At 43.7% G+C, this 19,650-nt stretch overlaps 1 long non-coding RNA gene across 3 annotated transcripts; it reads left to right on the forward strand.

Annotated features, from left to right (window-relative positions):
* Positions 1–2,988: 2,988 nt before the first annotated feature.
* On the forward strand, positions 2,989–7,427 carry LOC123155619 (uncharacterized). 3 transcript variants are annotated; one of them, XR_006477539.1, is made up of 5 exons: positions 2,989–4,681; positions 4,771–5,280; positions 5,386–6,679; positions 6,780–6,847; positions 6,991–7,427. It is a non-coding gene; the product is annotated as an uncharacterized lncRNA (long non-coding RNA). The 3 variants fall into 3 exon arrangements; XR_006477538.1 differs by having other exon boundaries at positions 5,386–6,847; XR_006477537.1 differs by lacking the exon at positions 6,780–6,847.
* The last annotated feature ends 12,223 nt before the right edge of the window (positions 7,428–19,650 follow it).

A 19,650-nucleotide genomic window follows, 5' to 3' on the forward strand; every position in this document is an offset into this window, starting at 1 on the left:
CAATCATGACTAAGCTTGGGTTTAGCAGGAGTTTTGTTTCTCTCATAATGAAGTGTGTTACTTCGGTGCGGTTCACTATCAGAGTTAATGGACAACTTCTGCCATACTTTACTCCTTCTTGTGGCTTGAGACAAGGGGATCCAGTATCTCCCTTTCTCTTCTTATTATGTGCAGAAAGGCTTACATCTTTGCTGAATTCTTATGGCTATCCACGTATTGACAGAGGCATACGAGTGTCAATAAGGGCACCGTGGGTGAGCCACCTGCTTTTTGCCGATGACAGCCTCATCTTCATCAGTGCAACAGAGGAGAGTGTGATCCGACTAAATGAAATCTTGGTTACTTATGCTGCTTGCTCAGGCCAGTCGGTTAACCGTGATAAAAGTGCAGTCTTCTTTTCGCCAAACACACCAGTGGGCAGGTGGCATGATCTGAAGCTTCTATTAGGAATACAAGTGGAGGCTTTCAGCGATCGCTACCTTGGGTTACCAACAGCAGTTGGGAGAATTTCCAGTGACACGTTAGATCATATTGGGGGGCGTTCAAGGAGCAAAATGAATGGCTGGGCCGAGCGTCTTCTTGCTTGCGCTGGAAGAGAATCACTTATCAAGTCAGTAATCCAAGCCATTCCAATGTTTAGTATGAGTTGCTTCCTTCTCTCTAAAAAGGTATGCAAAAGTTTGACATCTAGTATGGCAAAAGTTTGGTGGAGTGGATCCCTTGATCGTCGTGCGATGCACTGGTTGGCATGGGATAAACTTGCATCTTCAAAAGCCCAAGGGGGCATGGGCTTCCGGGATATGAATTTGTTCAACTTGGCGTTGCTGGGGAAACATGGATGGAGATTCATTACCAATCCAGATTCGTTATGCGCCAGGGTCATAAAGGGCAGGTACTTCCCTGATGGGGATTTCTTGGAGGCCACAGTGCCGAAGACGGCCTCTTCTATTTGGCGCGCTATTGTCGCAGGCAGGAAGGCGCTTGATGTTGGTCTAATCAAGAGGGTTGGCGACAGGACTACTATCTCAGTTTGGCATGATAAGTGGATCCCAGGTTTACATACTTTGTCTCCTATGATTGTACCAGGAGGGACGACGCTGGGCACTGTGGACCAGCTAATTGATACCGACAACTGGTCATGGCGTCGGGAATTAATACGTGATGTCTTTGATGTGCCTGACGCGGATGCAATCCTGAATATCCCACTACGCAGAGGTGGCGGGGATGATTTTCTTGCTTGGGCCCATGAAAGAAGCGGCATCTATTCTGTCAAGTCGGCATACCGTACTCTTGTGAATCAAAAAGAGCGTCTAGCTCTCGAGGAAGGGACGGTTACCGGATCCTCACAGACTGAAGAACAAATGTGGAAGTCGCTATGGAAGCTCAAGGTTTTGCCCAAGGTGCGTGTATTCTGGTGGAGGGTTGTCCGTGGCATTCTCCCTGATGAATCCACCTTGAGGTATCGCCATATCAAACTCATCAGTCAATGCAATGTTTGTCATGCAATGGATGAAGATTTAATGCACGCACTAGTGCATTGCTCTCATGCCTCATGCCAAGTTGTTCTGGGAACAAGCCTTCGTTTTGTTCGATATACGCAGGCCACGCTTACACCCGGATACATGGGCCCGTGATATTATTTGTGACGGGCGGTTTTCTGATTTGGAAAGGTCTCAGATGATCCTAGTTATGTGGCCTATTTGGCACTCTAGAAATAGAGTTACTCATGATGATGATCCACTTGATCCTTTTTCATCTGTCAAGAGGATACGGGAGGACTTGCCCCTACTCGATATTCCTCTTCCACATGATGCGGTGCTGCCAGGTTTTGGGTGGATACCTCCTGAGGAGGGGCTTATCAAGATCAATACCGATGCGGCTGTGAATTTGGACTTCAACAAGGTGGGAGCTGGAGGTGTAGCACGTTCCAGCAAGGCCTTGTTGGGAGCTTGGAGTAAACCCTATCTAGGGTTATCGGATCCGTTCATTGGAGAAACCATGGCTTTGCGAGATGGAGTCATCTTTGCGAACCTACATGGTTTCTCACATGTGATCATGGAAACAGACTGCCTGGAGATAGTTAATCTCTGGAACACTAGTCATAACAGCCTTTCTGTTGTGGCTCCTTTACTTTTAGAAATTGGAGAGCTAGCTTCATCTTTTTCTTCTTTTGTTGTTCAACATGTAAACAGGGCAGCCAATGTACCGGCCCACCTTTGTGCTAAACATGCAAGCACATTGTTGGTCACCGAAAGTTGGACTGGCTCGAGACCTTCCTTCCTACTCACCAGCCTTTTGGCGGATGATGCTAGGAGTGCCTTTGTTGAATAAAGAGAGAATTCCTTATTTGGCCCTTTCTTAAATTTTGTTTCCCTTTTTGGCCCAAAATTCTCCTTTCTTCCCTTTTTGACACTCAAACTTCATTTTGTTCCCTATGTGACACTTCCGTCAGTTTTGGCCACTAACGGTGTTAAGTCTGAACTAAAGAGACTGTTTTACCCCTAGTGTAGTTTGTGATCAGATTATTTACATACAAACACATGAATGATGTGATATGTTTTGTGGTGTTGAATAAACTAGATGATTCCCTGTGCGTTGCTGCGAAAATTTTTATGACGGTAAAAATTAAATTCACATATTATTCTTATGTATAGCAATCAGGTTTGTAGATAATCTTGTCTGATATGCATGCATCTCTTAGCTAGATAGCGTCCATTAGATACGTACCTAGGTTAATCTATATCTATACTACTATTAAAAGAGCAAACATAAACTCTTCTAAAGTCACACAACAAACTGTACACAGAATAACGAGGACCCTTTGATCAAATCAACTTAATCACATCCTACCGTTTATATTACTCGAATTGTCTGCCACCTAGATCAACGACTCAGATCGGATGTTCTGCCGAGCAGACGCCGCTGTCTGCCAACCGTCCTAGCACTCTGCATCCCTCGATCTCCGCGGCCCCGCCCACGACACCCTAATCTACGCAATAACTGCACGATGGCTATCCCGCTAATTTCTCTGCTCCAGATCCCCATCGTCTTCCCAATAGCTCTGCCCCCGCGGTCCCCTCCACCCTGCCGTACCGCCGCCGAGCTCCCGCGCCGCCTTCACGCGTGCCCGCTTTGCCGCCGTCATGCTACAAGCCCTCCTATAATGGATCCGCAGGGAGAGCGCACACCTGTCGCTGTAGAGGAAGAACCAGTGCACTCGCTGCCGCCGCCATGTGAGAGGCTCCTGCTTCCGGAAGCGAGGAGCTGGTCGAGGTCCAACTCCTCAAGGAGAGGCGCACTCCACATGCTCGCCGGGCTGCCCTCACCCACCCCATGGCTACCTGCTCCCCGCTGCGCCCACCCACCCCATGCACTACTAGCTTGCTGTGACCCTCCGCCATGGGCATCAGCGCCTGCCGTGGTAGCTGCGGCAAGCATTTTCTGACCACTTAAGTGTTTGTTATAATGCCTGCAAGAAGTCAAGCAAAAAAGTATTTCAAGTTTGTACCGATGTTTATGATAGTTGGAGATTAGGGGTAAAATATATTTTCTTACTGGCTAATGATTGTATCAATTTGTTATGTGGGAATTTTGTTATAGCAAAAGCTGAATAGGTGTTCGTCGGCTATCCGTCGTCTTCATCTGCCCGTCTGCATCATGGTACGTTTGCTACAGCTTAGTAATTAGAATCAGTCCTGTTCATGTCTGTGTTGCGTCAACTGCCATTTTCCAATAGAATTTATTTTGTGAGCAATCGATTTGGCCACATCCTAACGGAACATAAAACTCTGATGAATCGATCTGGCCGCATCATTTTAGGCTTATTGATTGATCTGGTTAATTTGTTTGCAATTTGCTATGCAAATCAATCTAGCTGGTTTTTAGAGTTAATCACAATAACTGAAATATTAACCTCAAGAGGTCTCTTCACTAACTTTAGAGTTGATTTTTAGATCCAAATAGATTTAGTTCCTGCAGTAATTTGCGAATGTCGTACGTCTGAAGTGCTTTCAGCGATACCAACATGCACATACAAGTGCTTCGAAGCATGCATGTTGATTGATTTCTGGGAGACTAGCATGCACGAAGAAGCGAGCCTAGATAAGCTTTCGGCTGTAGCTCACGAATATATTCCAACAAATTTCTTCTCCGTTGAACTATTTTGTCCTACCGCAGATGCCTAATCATCAAAACTATGAGCCAGTAGGCCATCATTTACAAGTTCAATGATTCAGTGATGTTGAAGCTAATCATTTGACTTCGCTGCCTTCTCACCATATAGGTATTGTACCAATTTTAAATTTTAAGTTAGTGGGGTTGATAATTTGGTACTGCAGACAGTCACATAATGACTAAGTATTGCTAATTTTCCCAACGAATCAAAGTTAGGTTCATATGTTCTCCGAGAAGCTTAGTATATGGCCTTTGGGCACAGGTACATTTTAAAACATGGCATGGTGATGAAAATGTCTTCTTAGAAAATGAATTTGTAATGAGAAATTATGTTCTATTTTTTTCTAGCTATATACAATTACTGAAGATGGGCTAAGAGTTGTGCCTTTTTAATTACTCCGAATTTACATAGCAAAGAATCTGTAATGAGAAGTTATGTTTCATGCATGCAAATAACGTATGCATCTTCTGGAATCCAAGGGTCAGAACATTCATCTGGACCCGTCAGGTATGATCTGCTTCTAGCGACATTTCTTTTGTAATTTATGCATCATTGGAGCATAATGATGTTTGTAATACTTCTTTTCTTGTTTGCAGACATATCCGAGATGCTGATGAAATCAGTCACCAATTTTTGAAAATCGACAATGTTTATATGGACACCAAAGCTTGATGTTGTATTTTCCCGTTACTCTACCTTCTACCATAGACCACTGAACTTTTGCCTCCAGTGCAATGAATTATACATACCGCACATGCTTCTGATTTGTAATGCCCTTTTTGCTACATATACAATACTATTGAAGCTTTTGACTGCTCATACTTTACTTGAGAGTGTAATTATGCAACCCTAACTATATGAAGAAAGTAATTATGACCGACTCTACTTGCAGAAGGTTGGAGTCTATTACATCGAAAGAAGAAATACTATATGAAGTTCCAAAGTTACTTTTTTATTTGTGAAAGTCTGATGCATCTCAGACTCTGTTGCTTTGCTGCAGGATGATGAAGAGGAAAAGGGAAAGGGGAAGGAGCTCATGGAAACAAAGAGGGGTGGAATAAGGAATAAACAAGGATGGGATGGGAGGCCTCCAAGCCAACGGCAAAGTAAGGCATCACGTTGAATTTGTAACTCCAGTAAATAATTGACCTTCCTTTTTAGGTTTAGCTTGACTGAAACCAGTAAATCTAATTTACTCCATATTGTCGCAGCTTCATTAACGGTCCATATCACATCTTGAAACCAGCATTAGTTGAGACTACAAGATTTAAAACATCTTACTATTGATAAAAAAATGGAAACTCAGGTAAAAGGTAATCAGATTTTTTTTAGGAGTCATTTCCTGTCTGCTTCAGAAAATAAGTTCTTCAGGGCATAGAACAAATCTTTACATCACCATTGTTATTTTTATTTACTTCCAGTTATAACACTTCAGCCCATGCTTGTTGAATTTGTGATGCTTGTAATGCTCTTTGTGGAAAATAACCGACACACACTTTGTTTGCTTAACTAATGGTGAAAGTTTAAAAATGATAGTAATATCAGCGTTCGACTTTGTACATCTGAAATTTTTGTCAACTGAAACGTGCTGCAAGTGGTTGCCTCATTGTTAAATGCATGCTGATGTATCCTTTTTTTACGTGTCTCTTCTCTATAGAAACATAAGGTCAGCTTCAATGTGAAGTTTTCTGCTCACGGTGCACATAATTCCTGTTTATATGAGAAACATTTGCATGTATATTTTAGCCTAAAGTTTAAACTCACTTTTCTCTTTGGGGTGAGTTGAGCTTAAACCTTGTGTTGGTAAGAGAGAAGGAGCATATTGAAGTTAGTTTGTGGCACTCCTGGAGTGCCTCTCCCCAAGTACTCCCTCCGTTCGGAATTACTTTGTCTCGGAAATGAATGTATCTAGACGTATTTTAGTTCTACATACATCCATTTTCGAGACAAGTAATTCCGAACGGAGGGAGTATCAGTCTGAGACTGATTGCTCTCTTGTTGTGGTCTAACAAAACTTGAAATATATGGAAAGTTATGTTGTGCTACCTATAAGTTATAGCTCGACTTTTTCATAGAAAAATATTTTGCTGAAGAGACAACAATGTGTAGTTTCAGGTCGTGTCTTCCTTTGTTTTAGAGTTGTTTAAACTTAGTGGCTTCGTTGCTCTTGTTTGCCTTCATTATGTTGATGTACTATTCTCTTCTTAATATATTTATATACACGCAGCTCTCATGTATGTTCTCGGAAAAGGTAACGAGTTTTTCCTACATTCAAGCATTGCAATTTAAAGTAAGGTTTCAGCCATTATTTGTTAGCAGAAATCCAGTGATCTATATGCAAACAATCTCTCTGTTATTAGTAATCTTGTGGGACATTGTATATTTCTTAGCTATTTGTATGTTTCACTTGGCAGCAAGTATCATTATACCGCTTGAGAAGACTAAAGCATGGGAGATTGTGGTTTCCAAATCAGAGAATTGTGGTCTTGAAGTTGTTGGTAAAAGGTAATTCATATAGGCCAAGACGTTCTCACTATGCCGCAATGGGAACATTTACGAAGAGATTAACCATCTGAAGACTTGGTTACCTGGTTTTATTTTAAAGGAAGCCGTGTGTGAGGGAAAGAGAGCAATAAATTTGTGCATGAACTAACAGTGTTAGTAAGAATTTAGGTGAACACACTGATCTTGTTAGTTATCTATTTGTAACTAACATCATACACTCTTTTAATGATGATCAATAGATTATTGTTTCCATCAAAAGATAAAATATTCTAGGAATGACACGTTGTTTATAACTTTCCGGTTCACTGAAGCGTCAGCGAGGTTGGAGGAGACGAGGGCATATTATTCCGGGTGGTGTCGAAGGATGCGGGGAGCAAACCACCGCACCCAAGAGAGTAGAAAAAGGCCGGCTGTCCCTCAAACACATTCCACATATGGGGAAGAAATGAGGCTGTTCAGGCAGTCTGCTACGTCGGGTGCAGCTCACCTCAGACCAAGTTTTTTCTTTCTTTATTCTCTCTCTCTCCATCCCAACCAGTAATATGCATGCGATTGATAATTTGGGGGACCTGGCTGCATGAATAGACAAACGAGGTTCAAAGTGGACACATCCAGACATTGTTCAGATGTGCCAGCTGACATACATTGGGTAGGTCATATTTTCCCAGTTCAATTGTAGATGCTTTTATCTTTTTAGTAGAATAGGTTAGGATAGATCAAACCATATTTCTTAACGATACGTGCGTTGCACGTGCACGCTTACTAGTTAGAGCAAAAAACTAATCATGTTTGCCTGTTGCGTTCTTGCGCATACCAGCGATGGCATGCACACACGCGTAACGGCACTTGCATGCACGCACGCGCAGCGTTCTCGCTGGTGAGGCTGCCCGAAGACGTCGAGCTGGAGATCCTGGCGCGCGCCCCCGGCTTTGCCGACCTCTTGCGGTGCGCCGCCGCTGGCCAAAGGACGGCTGCCACTGCAACTCCCTCTTCGGAAGCGGCGCCACGGTGCGGAAGGTCCGCGGGTTCCGAGCATCGTCGACGCGCCGGGTAGGTCTTCAGCCCCGGCCGTCACCTGCTCAGCTCCTTCATCCCGGGCGCCGACGGCGTCTTGCCACTCGGGTGCAACGCGGCGTCTTCGTCGTGGTCTCCAGCAACGTGCTCGTACATACTAGTAGTACTACTAGTAGACGTTCAAGCAAAGGATCAATTAGGGATTAAGGAAGCCAGCTCTGTATTACGGTGAGTGCATCGTCTAGAGCTTGGTTCATCGTTAGTATCGGCGCGCACGAGCACATGGCAAGCTCCAGTGACACAGAAGCGGTGCTACTGGTAGCGACATCACAAATAGCACTCTCCATGCGCCACCCCTCCCCCCTTCTCTTTGTGGTGACATACCACCATCAGGGGTAAAATTGTAATTGCATGTGGTAGTTAACAGAGTTGGATGGAAAAATGGATGAAAATGTCACATAGGGTATAAAATGAAGTTTGGGTGTCAAAAAGGGAAGAAAAATATTTTTAAGGCCAAAAAGGAAGTAAATTTTAAGAAAGGGCCAAATAAGAAATTCTCTCTTGAATAAAAGCTCTCGGATTGGGTTGCAAAAAAAAAAAAGTACTACCATCAATTAGCATGTGTGGTTAGAAGCTAGGCAAATCTTGTGGAACAAGATAGGTCGCGACGTAATAGTAAATACAGTATATAAGCATGTCTACCGTAAACGATTTCTCGTGTGGATTCGGTTTTCTTCTTTTGTTTTGAGGTTCGTAATGGATTTTTTTGGAAACCAATCCATTGACAGTGCTTGGCAGAAATACTCTCTTCGTCTGGAAATGCTTGTATTAAAAATGATTGCATCTAGAGTTATTTCAGTTATAGATAGATCCAATATTATTCATTTTTAGGACAAGTATTTCCGGACGGAGAGAGTAAAACTCACCGGTCCTCCTGGGCACCAACTGGTTCCACCGTGCCTTATGGGCCTGTTGAGTTGAGTGTCTGCTCTTACCGCGTGCGCTATCTCCGTCGGTCTTGTTCCTGGGCCTGTAATAAGCACAGTGCACGCTCCGTAAGAGCGGTTTTGTTGATATGTTTCTGCGCTTACTTGGATTTCATATCAATGGAACCGGAGGGGAATCGCTATTTCTCAAAAAAAAACTCCTTTGCAGTCTCAGAAATATGCATATAGACACGTAAATAGATCTTATCGATTAATAGAAAAAATGCGAAACTTTCACTTTTTTTTTGTTACTCCCGGTGTATTTTGTCTTCCATATGTGCATCTTTTAAGATTGTCCGATCATGCATAGTGATGACACGCCAGCAAACCAGTCCAAGTGTCGACTCCCTGCGAAAGATGGAACAACACCCTCCTTCTGTCGTTGGCTATGGACAAGCCGGATGGGCAAGCAATAATACTAGAGTTAGGAACTTTGATTTGGTCAATGGGGAATAGATAGGCATTTGGGGATATGGGGAAACGGTGGGAAAATGTCCCCTGTTTCATTGCTTGAACAAAAACACCCCAAATATCACTTCATTCTTTCCTTTATTCCAAAAATGTTACGGTCCTCGAGTCATCATGTGACTATCACGTGCAATTTGCACGCGAAAATGGGTTCCCACACTTGAAAACTTACCTCGTCACCACGATCCTTTCCGGTGTGAACTAGTTGTGTTTTCGACTCATCAATAGGTCCTATTTGAGTGACTAGCTAGAGGTGTTGATCACCTTGTAATTTCCCCATAGGCGATATGTAGTGTAGAAAAGATCATTTTGTACAAATATTTTTTAGGAAATTGTATAAATAAATAAAATTATATCAATGTTTTTGTCCCCGGCCATCAGGATGGGACGCCACTAGTAACTAGCAAGCCCATGTTTGAAGTTTTGCACTCCGTCCGGACGGGTGCATCGGGGACGTTTGCTATTGGGCGTCTTCAGTGCCCATTAACGTTCATTTCTTTAACTGGCGCTGAAGGCGCTCTTATCTGGGCAAGGCATCTAAGAGTGCAATGGGGAGATACCTCTTCCTGGATTTGGGAAGCTTCAGAAGCTTTCCAGACATTTCTTCTTTCCTTTTTTCCGATTTTGGTTTTTCCTGGAAGGTCTTGTTTGGTTTCTTTCTTTCTCTTCTATTTATTCTCTTTTTTTTATTTTTTTATTTTGCATTTTTTCTTTATTTTTCCTTTTTATTTTTTAGAATGCATAGAGTTTTGCAAAAAAAAACTATGAACGTCTTTCTGAAAATTTAATGTACTTTTTTCAAGTTGAGGAATTTATTTTCCAAATTTATGTGTTCTTTAAAAAATCGATGAACAAGTTTTCAATTTCGATGAACTTTTTTCCAAATTTGTCATTTTTTCTAAAATCAATAAACTTTTTTTAAACCTCTTTTCTGAAAATTGTGATTTTTTTTCAATTCGTGATTTTTTTTCAAATGTAAGTACTTTTTTCAATTCGCGAACTTGTTTTTGATTCTTCTGCTTTTTTTCGGATTTCCTGATTTTTCTAAAAAGAAACAACGGTTTGACCCGTCAGTTGAGCAACTGTCAAATGATGTGTCAGCGGTTGTTCTTTTTTTATTTTGGGAAAATCAGCAATCATTCGTGCATACAAATGGAGCAACATTCGTTTGGTTTTTCTTCGAGCGAGCGGGCAATCATTTGGAACTTTTTGAGCGAGCGAGCGTGCTGGTGGGCCGGCCCATGCGATCGAGTGCCCGAGTGCCAGCTCGTTAACTAGCGCGAAGAGCGTCTATTAGGAGCTCCTTGCATTGGTTGCGCGCCTGCTTTCAAGTCGGTAATTTGACTAATCAAATATGTTTCATGTGTGGCAATAACGTACTTTTCGTGACATACAACACATATTTGATTTGTTACATTGTTGACATAGAATCACCGCATCCGGATGCGTTAACCAAAGAAAAAAAACATTTAAGACAAATCACCAAATAATAAGTCCCAAGATAATCCTGGCTCTCCAAGCTTACGTCGGCGCTCAGCCATCAAATTCAGAAGTTAACAAGCTTGGCATATTGCGTGTCACAATGCATCGCATCGCTTGTCCCCCTCCTTTTTTTTGAGGCATATTTAGAGAAATTTTGGAGGCATGTATAGTTCCCGTCTTTTTTCGCTCACGCGCCGTGATGCATACACCAAATTGCGGAAATGGGCTCGGCCAGACAGCCACAGCAGTCTGGAAATGATTGTTTGGGCCCCCAGTGCTCTCTCTTCACAAGCAAGGGCCGTGCCCCACATCACACCCCTGATCCAGCCCGCATCGCGCGCGGCGGGTGGCGTGCCGTGCCGGGTCTCGGTCGCTTTCGCCGTTCGCGCGGCGCCAGCTGCCAACCAACCAGTGGCCGCGGTCGTGTTCGTTCGTAGCGTGTGCACGTCCCCATAATAAATCCCTTCCGTGCGCGCCTTGACCCATCTTTCTCGACCGTCGGCATGACCAACACATCCGGTCACGCCGCATCCTCTTCCTTTTTTTCTTCTCTGTTCACCACGCGCTTTCGGGACAATCGATCTGATCGGTGATGCGGCAGCTATACGAGATCCGAACGCGATTGGTATCGTATCGTATATCGTATCACTGGAGGTTGTGGCGATTCCCTGCTAGTAGGAGCACAGAATCTTCATCGGCAAATAAACAGTTGTGGACTGCCTTATGGAAACTGCATGTCGTGCCGAAAGTACGAGTCTTTTGGTGGAGGGTTCTTCGCGGCATCCTACCGGACTCGATAACTTTGAAGTACAGACATATAAAACCTATTGGTATATGCGGTATATGCCAAGCAATGGAGGAGAGTTTGATGCATGCACTGATCGAATGCATACATGCAAAACAGTTTTGGATGGCAGCCCAACAGAGGTTTGATCTTCACCTCCCGCGACTGCATCCACAAACTTGGGCTCGCGACATCTTGCTGGATCTAATGTTCTCACAGGATGCAAGATGCAAGATGATCACTATTATGCATACCATTTGGTCTTCGCGTAACAGATGGACTCACGACCGGGATGGCTTCGATCCGGTCCAGGCCATCAAGTGGGTACATGAAACCCTATCCATCCTTGACATCCCGAAGGGCCGCAAGTCACATGGAGTGCAGGGTTGGAAGCCGCCTGAGGCGGGCTGGATCACCATAAACACCGACGGCTCTGTTTTTACGGATTCCTCAACAGGAGGCGCTGATGGAGTGGCCCGATCTCACTTAGAGTTCCTTGGAGCATGGAGCAAGCCGCTGCCAGGTGTGTCCGACCCCTTTGTTGCCGAGCTTTTAGCTCTTCGTGAAGGGGTGATCTTTGCACATCTACGAGGTTACTCACATGTGATAATGGAGGTTGATTGCATGGAGCTTGTCAACCTATGAAATTCGCGCCGCAACTCTCAATCGATTGCAGCGCCTATCTTGAATGAACTGGAGGATATTGTACCTAGTTTCTCTTCGTTTTTGGTTCGTCATATTGGCAGGGAGCAAAACTTTCCGGCTCACCTATGTGCTCAACGTGCCTGTACGCTTGAGGGTACTGATAGCTGGATTGATCATAGCCCAGACTTCTTGATCAGTAGCCTTCGGGCTGATTGTAACCGAACCATTTTTGCTTGAATAAATCCCCCTTCCAAAAAAAAGGAGCACATGTCAGGGGAACCGCCTTCGCTACACGATGCAAATGGATTCCCACCTTCTCTTTTGTCTGCTTTTTTACAACCCGTGCCGCGTCGTGCAAACTGGTCCTTGGGGATTTTTCTAAAGAAAATCCTTTTGCAACATGCAATCTGTTTCGAAAGAAAAATTCCATTCCATCAAACCACTTTTGTTTAGTTGATTCCATCAAACCTCTTGCTACATCTCGAAATGCATATAGCTTTCCCACCCTATACTCCCTCCATCAAAATATACAAGGTATAATACTATTTTCGAGGTTAGCTTTGACTACATGTTAGAGTAATACTTCCTCCATTTTTATTTAGTCCGCGTATTAGCTGACATGCATGTTACACAAATCATGACATCAAATTCGTGAGAGAAAAGAGTTCTAATGATATTATTTTTATATCATACATCTTGCATATATATTTTTTTACCAATGGTCAAACTCGTAACCTCCCAGACTTTCCTCCTTCACAAGAAAACACCCCAAACTTTCGTCGTCCTTTCATCGGCACCGGGGCCGGTCCGGCTCATCTCCAACGGCCTTTGGGCCATGAATGTGCGGAGGACCTCGGCCCCCACCTGCGGGAGGGACCCTGTTCTCGTTTCTATTAGGTTCGGCGTCTTGGTTGGGGCTGTGTAGGGGCGGCGATGTGCATCAGAAGAAATATATGCCTCCCGCGTTCTATCCCTGTCCGATGGTGCGTCTAGCTTCATCGGAGGGCGTGTGAAGGTGTGTCTCCGTCGAATCTCGGGATTCGGTCAGTGCCGGTCTTCGGTGGATCTTTTTGTGCTCGGTCTGCGTTCGTCTTTGTTTGGGTGTTTACATGTTTCGATCCTTCCGATCTATGACTTTCTTCATCGGCGATGATTGCTGCTCTGGTGCGCTGGTCCTATGGGTTCTTAGCACGACGACTTCCCGATAGTCTACCACAACAAGGTTTGCTCAGCGTCGGCGAGGGAGGGGCGATGAAGACTACGTTGTCGTGGTTCTAAGCCTGACAGTGGAAAGGGGGGTAGGTATGGAGAGGCAAGATCTTAGCTATGGTGAAGGTGTACACACGAGATTTACGAGTTCAGGCCCTTCTCTGATGAAGTAATAGCCCTACGTCTCGGTGCCCGGAGGCGGTCGATTGGATTATGTGTGTTGTATTACCGAGAGTGCGAACCCTTGTGCCAGAGGAGGGGGGTGGCTTATATAGAGTGCGCCTGGACCCCAGCCTGCCTCCATTACAAGGGAACTAATGTACATAAAGTAAGGGGCATTACTGGTAACGCCAGCATTAAGTACTCTTAATGTCCATGAAGACTAAGGAGTGAATATCTGGCCGTGGCGTGTCCTACCGACTCCTGGTATTTGACGTAGTCGAGTGGTTCCCATATGGTCGAGTGAAGGCAGAGAATTCTGGTCGAGTGATTGTATCGTCGAGTGGATTCTTGGTCTTCTCATTTTCTGGGGTATTGACCTTGGGTAGGGTGTGTAGGTCAGGCCTATGACCCTACCCCAGGTCTGTATCCTCATCATTAGCCCCCGAATGGATTAAGGTGTGAGTAAAAGGTAGGTTGAAATTGAACCTGTTCCGAGCTTCGGGACTTCGAGAGTGCTTTCTATAAGTCTGAACGCCTGCGTTGATATTTGGCGTCGACTCAGTTCCCTTGATCCATTCAGCGAACAGTCGAATGAATTGTTGATCTCGTGTGCCGAGTGTTATGTTGGAGCACAGGATCTTTGGGCACGATTGTCTGCAGCGTATCCCGGATTTTGCGGGATACGAAATTTCGGGGGAGCGCGCCAAACGAGGGAGGCCGAAGCGGACGAAGCGGATAAGCAGTGATTCCTCGATTCCCGCACCGCCTTTTTCGCCACGTATGCTGCGCGCGACTGTTGCAGGATTTGACGGGATCGCCCGGCTCCACTCGTCAGTCACTCGGAAATGACCTCTTGTAAGGTGACCGGACCGAGGCGTCTGCAATGTGCGCATTTTCTCTTCTTCCTCCTTTCTCTGCTTCTCCGCCGCACCTTCCTCTTCCGCTCCGACGCCGTTGCCCCGTTGCTATGGTGAAGGACAAGACGGCGGCGCTAGAGCGCGCAAAGAAGACGAAGGATGCGGCGAAGGGCAAGAAGCAGCAGCGCGGGTCGTCGTCGCGCGCAGGGCTGCCGCCGGGCTGGATCCAAGGAGATTGGATCCGGTCTTCGATTCAGCAGGCGGACCTGGACGAGCTGATGGAGTCGGAGTTGATCGCCAAGGGAGCGGCGAGGCTGTCGGAGGGGGAGATGAGTCCTCAACCTCGACCGGGTGAGTGCATTCTGCTCGCCACCCACGTCGACCATGGCTTTTCGCGTCCCCCGCATCCTTTCTTTTGAGGGTTTCTGAACTTCTTCGGTGCTCAACTCCACCATTTCTCTCCCAACACCATTACGCATTTAGCTGCTTTCGTGTCGATGTGCGAGAACTTCTTGGGGTGTCGACCGCACTGGGTCTTTTCAAACACATCTTCACTATTCGTTCCCAGTCGGTAAAAAAGGCCAAGTCGAGTGACTCAAAAACCCATGTCATCCAGATGTGTGGGGGTTTAGGCATCCAAAAGAGAAAAGGGAGCGCCTTTCCTGCCATGACCCTTCCTGACTCTATTAGAGGCTGGCAGTCGACCTGGTTTTAATGCCAAGATGTCGCGACCTCTGGTCAGTCGACCGGTCTCCCCCACTTCTCATTTGACCGAGTCCAGACTCCTGCTCCACTGAAAGTGACTGCTGGTGAGATCATGGAGACGAGGATGTTGGTGGACAGGGTGGTTCAGCTTATCAACGATGGAGTCATGGATCTGGATCTGTTGGAGGTGTTCCTTAGTCGATGCATCCAGCCTCTCCAGGCTCGCGATCATCCAATGTGGCTGTATTCCGGGCCGGACGACACCGCTCGGACCCATCCGGAAGAAGTGCCGCCCGCAACAGTAGCCTCGTGGCTGAGGAGCATCCACTACAAGAAATATGTCAACTAGTGACCTTCTGTCAGTGACCCTGGAAGAATTGGTCATAGATCTATGACCATTTCAGACCAATTGGTCAAAAGATGTTCGGGGGGCTCCAAACCCTAAACCATTGCGACCATTTTGGTCAGAAAGGTCGTAGTTTCCTTATACGAAATGGTCACAAAGCAAACAGTGCTAGTCCGCTGCCTTATTTCTAGTTGTTAATGACCAATATAGATGGTCATAGCCTTCTAGATTGTGGTGGGTTGTGATGACTAGGCGACATCTCATTAGTTTTGCCTATGTGTCATGTCCATGTGGCAGTTTTTGCCCTAGGTTGTGAAGCAACCTATATTTCTGTTATTCCAAAAATTCCCAAAAAATTCTCATAAATGTTTTGGATCATATCTTCATCAAATATGTCAAAAACATTCCTTGCCTAGTTCAAAAATAATTCGAAAATATTCATTTTCCTATTCTGTTCAGAGCAGCACTTTGTGAAGGAAGTACCACTTTGCATGTCCAAATGGTATCCATTTTCTACAGTGCTTTCCTATGCCCAAATAACCATCCTCCACCAAATGCCAGCTCAATCCATTCATTATTTTGAGCCCAGCTTCAACATTCGTATTTATGTCCAGTGTGGTACTTTGTAAAGCAAGTACCACCTAGGCTCCTCCTTTTGAGGTGAAAATTTGTGAAGACGGTCTTCTTAGTAACTGATCATCCTCAGCCAAAACTCACGCCCATTATCCATGTGCATTTCCCGTACCGCAAATCAAACACTTGGCTGCTTATTCATGTTTGAGCATCGATCGGTCTCCTCGTGAGAATCTTATGTTGTGATTTTCTTCCTAGCACCTACCTGGGGAGTGCCCAACCCACTAGACATGCCTAGGCCGCCCAGAACACATGGCAACGCCACGGTCACGCGGTGACCAAGCGGCGGGCATGCGAGCTTACGCGCTCTACAGTTGGGGCCCTCGGCCACCGTCCAAACCTCGATGTCTCGCCATCAAACCATGTATTTCTGAATAAATAGATACTTATTTACCTAGAAATGATTTTTTGAAAAAATAAAGAGCAAACTATGAGGCAGCTGCATTTCAAATTTGACCCGCTTCCAGCTGAATCGACGGGAATTTGTCTTTTTCACCAGAGGTGGATCAAAAATTTTGACACCCAACCATTTTTTCAATTGTGCATTAAATATGGCCTAGTATTTTATAAAATTGATTAGGTCCAATTTTGCAACAAATATATGGTAGGTCCTTCACAAAAAAAAACTCATTTCAGGCACTCAGAAAATGGAAAATGGTTTTTTCGTCCAAAGGAAATGAAAACTTCCTTAGGCAACATTGTTTGCCATTCCAATATGAACCCTTGTGCACAATATGAGATCATTTGAACAAACTATGCCATGAATGTGGCCATAAGATTGATCATTTGGCTTGAAAGCCATGAATCTTCACACTTGATAGCTCATTTCTGAGAACACTTTTTAAAAATAATTACTGTATTACAAGTTTATTATTTTTCCTGGAAACTTGGTCAGATATAATGACACAATGCGAAGGTTTTCCAATTTTTTGATTTTTTTTGAATTTTTTATGCCCGTTTCAAAATGCGGTCAAAACGGCGGGCTTGACCGTTCCTAGCTAGTGGTTGAATCTTGGAATTTTTTTGGTGTTTCTATGATTAAATAGATACTTATGTACCTAGAAATGATTTTTGGAAAAAATAAAGAGCAAACTATGAGGCAGCTACAGTTCAAATTAGACCCGTTTCCAACTGAATCAACGGCAATTTGTCTTTTTCACCAGAGGTGGATCAAAACTTTTTTCACCCAACCATTTTGTCAATTGTGCATTATATATGTCCTAGTATTTTATAAAATTGATTTGGTCCATTTTTGCAACAATTATTTGGTAGGTCCTTCACAAAAAAATCTCCTTTTGGGCACTCGGAAAATGAAAAATGAATTTTTCGTGTAGAGAAAATAAAAACTTCCTTAGGCAACATTGTTTGGAATTCCAATATGCCCCCTTGTGCACAATATGAGATCATTTGAACAAACTATGCCATGAATGTGGCCATAAGATTGATCATTTGGCTGGAAAGCCATGAATCTTCACGCATGATAGCTCATTTCTGAGAACACTTTTTAAAAATAATTTCCGTATTACAAGTTTATTATTTTTCCTGGAAACTTGGTCACATATAATGAAACAATGTGAAGGTTTTCCAATTTTTTGATTTTTTTTTGAATTTTTTATGCCCGTTTCAAAATGCAGTCAAAACGGCGGGCTTGACCGTTCCTAGCTAGTGGTTGAATCTTGAATTTTTTTGACATTTCTATTATTAAATATATACTTATGTACCTAGAAATGTATTTTTGGAAAAAATAAAGAGCAAACTATAAGGCAGGTGTAGTTCAAATTTGACCCGCTTCCAGCTGAATCGGCGGGAATTTGTCTTTTTCACCAGAGGTGGATCAAAACTTTTTAGACCCAACCATTTGGTCAATTGTGCATTAAATATGGCCTAGTATTTTAGAAAAATGATTTGGTCCAATTTTGCAAGAATTATTTGGTAGGTCCTTCACAAAAAACCTCATTTGGGGCACTCGAAAAATGGAAAATGGCTCTTTTGTGCAATGAAAGTGAATACTCCCTTAGGCAACATTGTTTGGAATTCCAAAATGCACCCTTGTGCACAATATGAGATCATTTGAACAAACTATGCCATGAATGTGGCCATAAGATTGAACATTTGGCTTAAAAGTCATGAATCTTCACGCATGACAGCTCATTTTTGAGAACAATTTTTAAAAATAATTTCTGTATTACAAGTTTATTATTTTTCTTGGAAACTTGGTCACATATAATGACACAATGCGAAGGTTTTCTAATTTTTTGTTTTTTTTTGTATTTTTTATGCCCGTTTCAAAATGCGGTCAAAACGGCGGGCTTGACCGTTCCTAGCTAGTGGTTAAATCTTGGAAAACTTTTGATGTTTTTCTGATTAAATAGGTACTTATTTACCTAGAAATGATTTTTGGGAAAAATAAATAGCAAACTATGAGGCAGGTGCAGTTCAAATTTGACCCGCTTCCTCGTGGATCGGTGAAAATTTGTCTTTTTCACCAGAGATGGACCAAAGCTTTTGACACCCAACCATTTTGTCAATTGTGCATTAAATATATCCTGGTATTTTAGAAAATTGATTTGGTCCAATTTTACAATAAATATATTGTAGGTCCTTCACAAAAAAACCTCATTTCGGGCACTCGAAATATGGAAAATGAATTTTTCGTGCAAAGAAAAGGAAAACTCCCTTTGGCAACATTGTTTGGAATTCCAAGATGCCCCCTTGTGCACAATATGAGATCATTTGAACAAACCATGCCATGAATGTGGCCATAAGATTGATCATTTGGCTTGAAAGCCATGAATCTTCACGCATGATAGCTCGTTTCTGAGAACACTTTTTTAAAATAATTGTTGTATTACAAGTTTATTATTTTTCCTGGAAACTTGGTCACATATAATGACACAATGCGAAGGTTTTCCAATTTTTTGATTTTTTTGAATTTTTTATGCCTGTTTCAAAATGCGGTCAAAACGGCGGGCTTGACCGTTCCTAGCTAGTGGTTGAATCTTGGAAAACTTTTGATGTTTCTCTTATTAAATAGGTACTTATTTACGTAGAAATGATTTTTGGAAAAAATAAATAGCAAACTATGAGGCAGCTGCAGTTCAAATTGGACCCGCTTCCTGCTGGATCGGCAAAAATTTGTCTTTTTCACCAGAGATGGACCAAAGCTTTTGACACCCAACCATTTGGTCATTTATGCATTAAATATGGCCTGGTATTTTAAAAAATTGATTTGGTCCAATTTTGCAATAAATATGTTGTAGACCCTTCACAAAAAAACTCATTTTGAGCGCTTGAAAAATTAAAAATAAATTTTTAGTCAACTACGACCAATTTTTTAGTCAACTTTGACCTATTTAGAAGGTCATAACATCGTTCGTGTGCACTGCATTTTGATTGGTCCGTTGGCGCTTCACGCAGATCATGCACGGAACACCGTCGGATGATCGCGGATCCAACGGTAGTCCTCACCCCAAGCCCACATAAGCCGAATCCCTAGCTCTCAGGATGCTCGTGGACTTTTTCCATCCATCCCCCGCCTCCTTTCTTTCTCCCCTCCCTCTCTTCTCCTTCCTCTCTCCCCTCCCCTGCGCCGCACGCCCCACTGCCGCTCGCACGCGCCCTCACCTCCTTCGAGACCGCCGGAGACCCCCACCCTCTCCTCTACCCCACCACCGCCGGTG

Source organism: Triticum aestivum, chromosome 7B (genome assembly GCF_018294505.1).
Source record: "Triticum aestivum cultivar Chinese Spring chromosome 7B, IWGSC CS RefSeq v2.1, whole genome shotgun sequence".
Lineage (NCBI taxonomy): Eukaryota > Viridiplantae > Streptophyta > Magnoliopsida > Poales > Poaceae > Triticum > Triticum aestivum.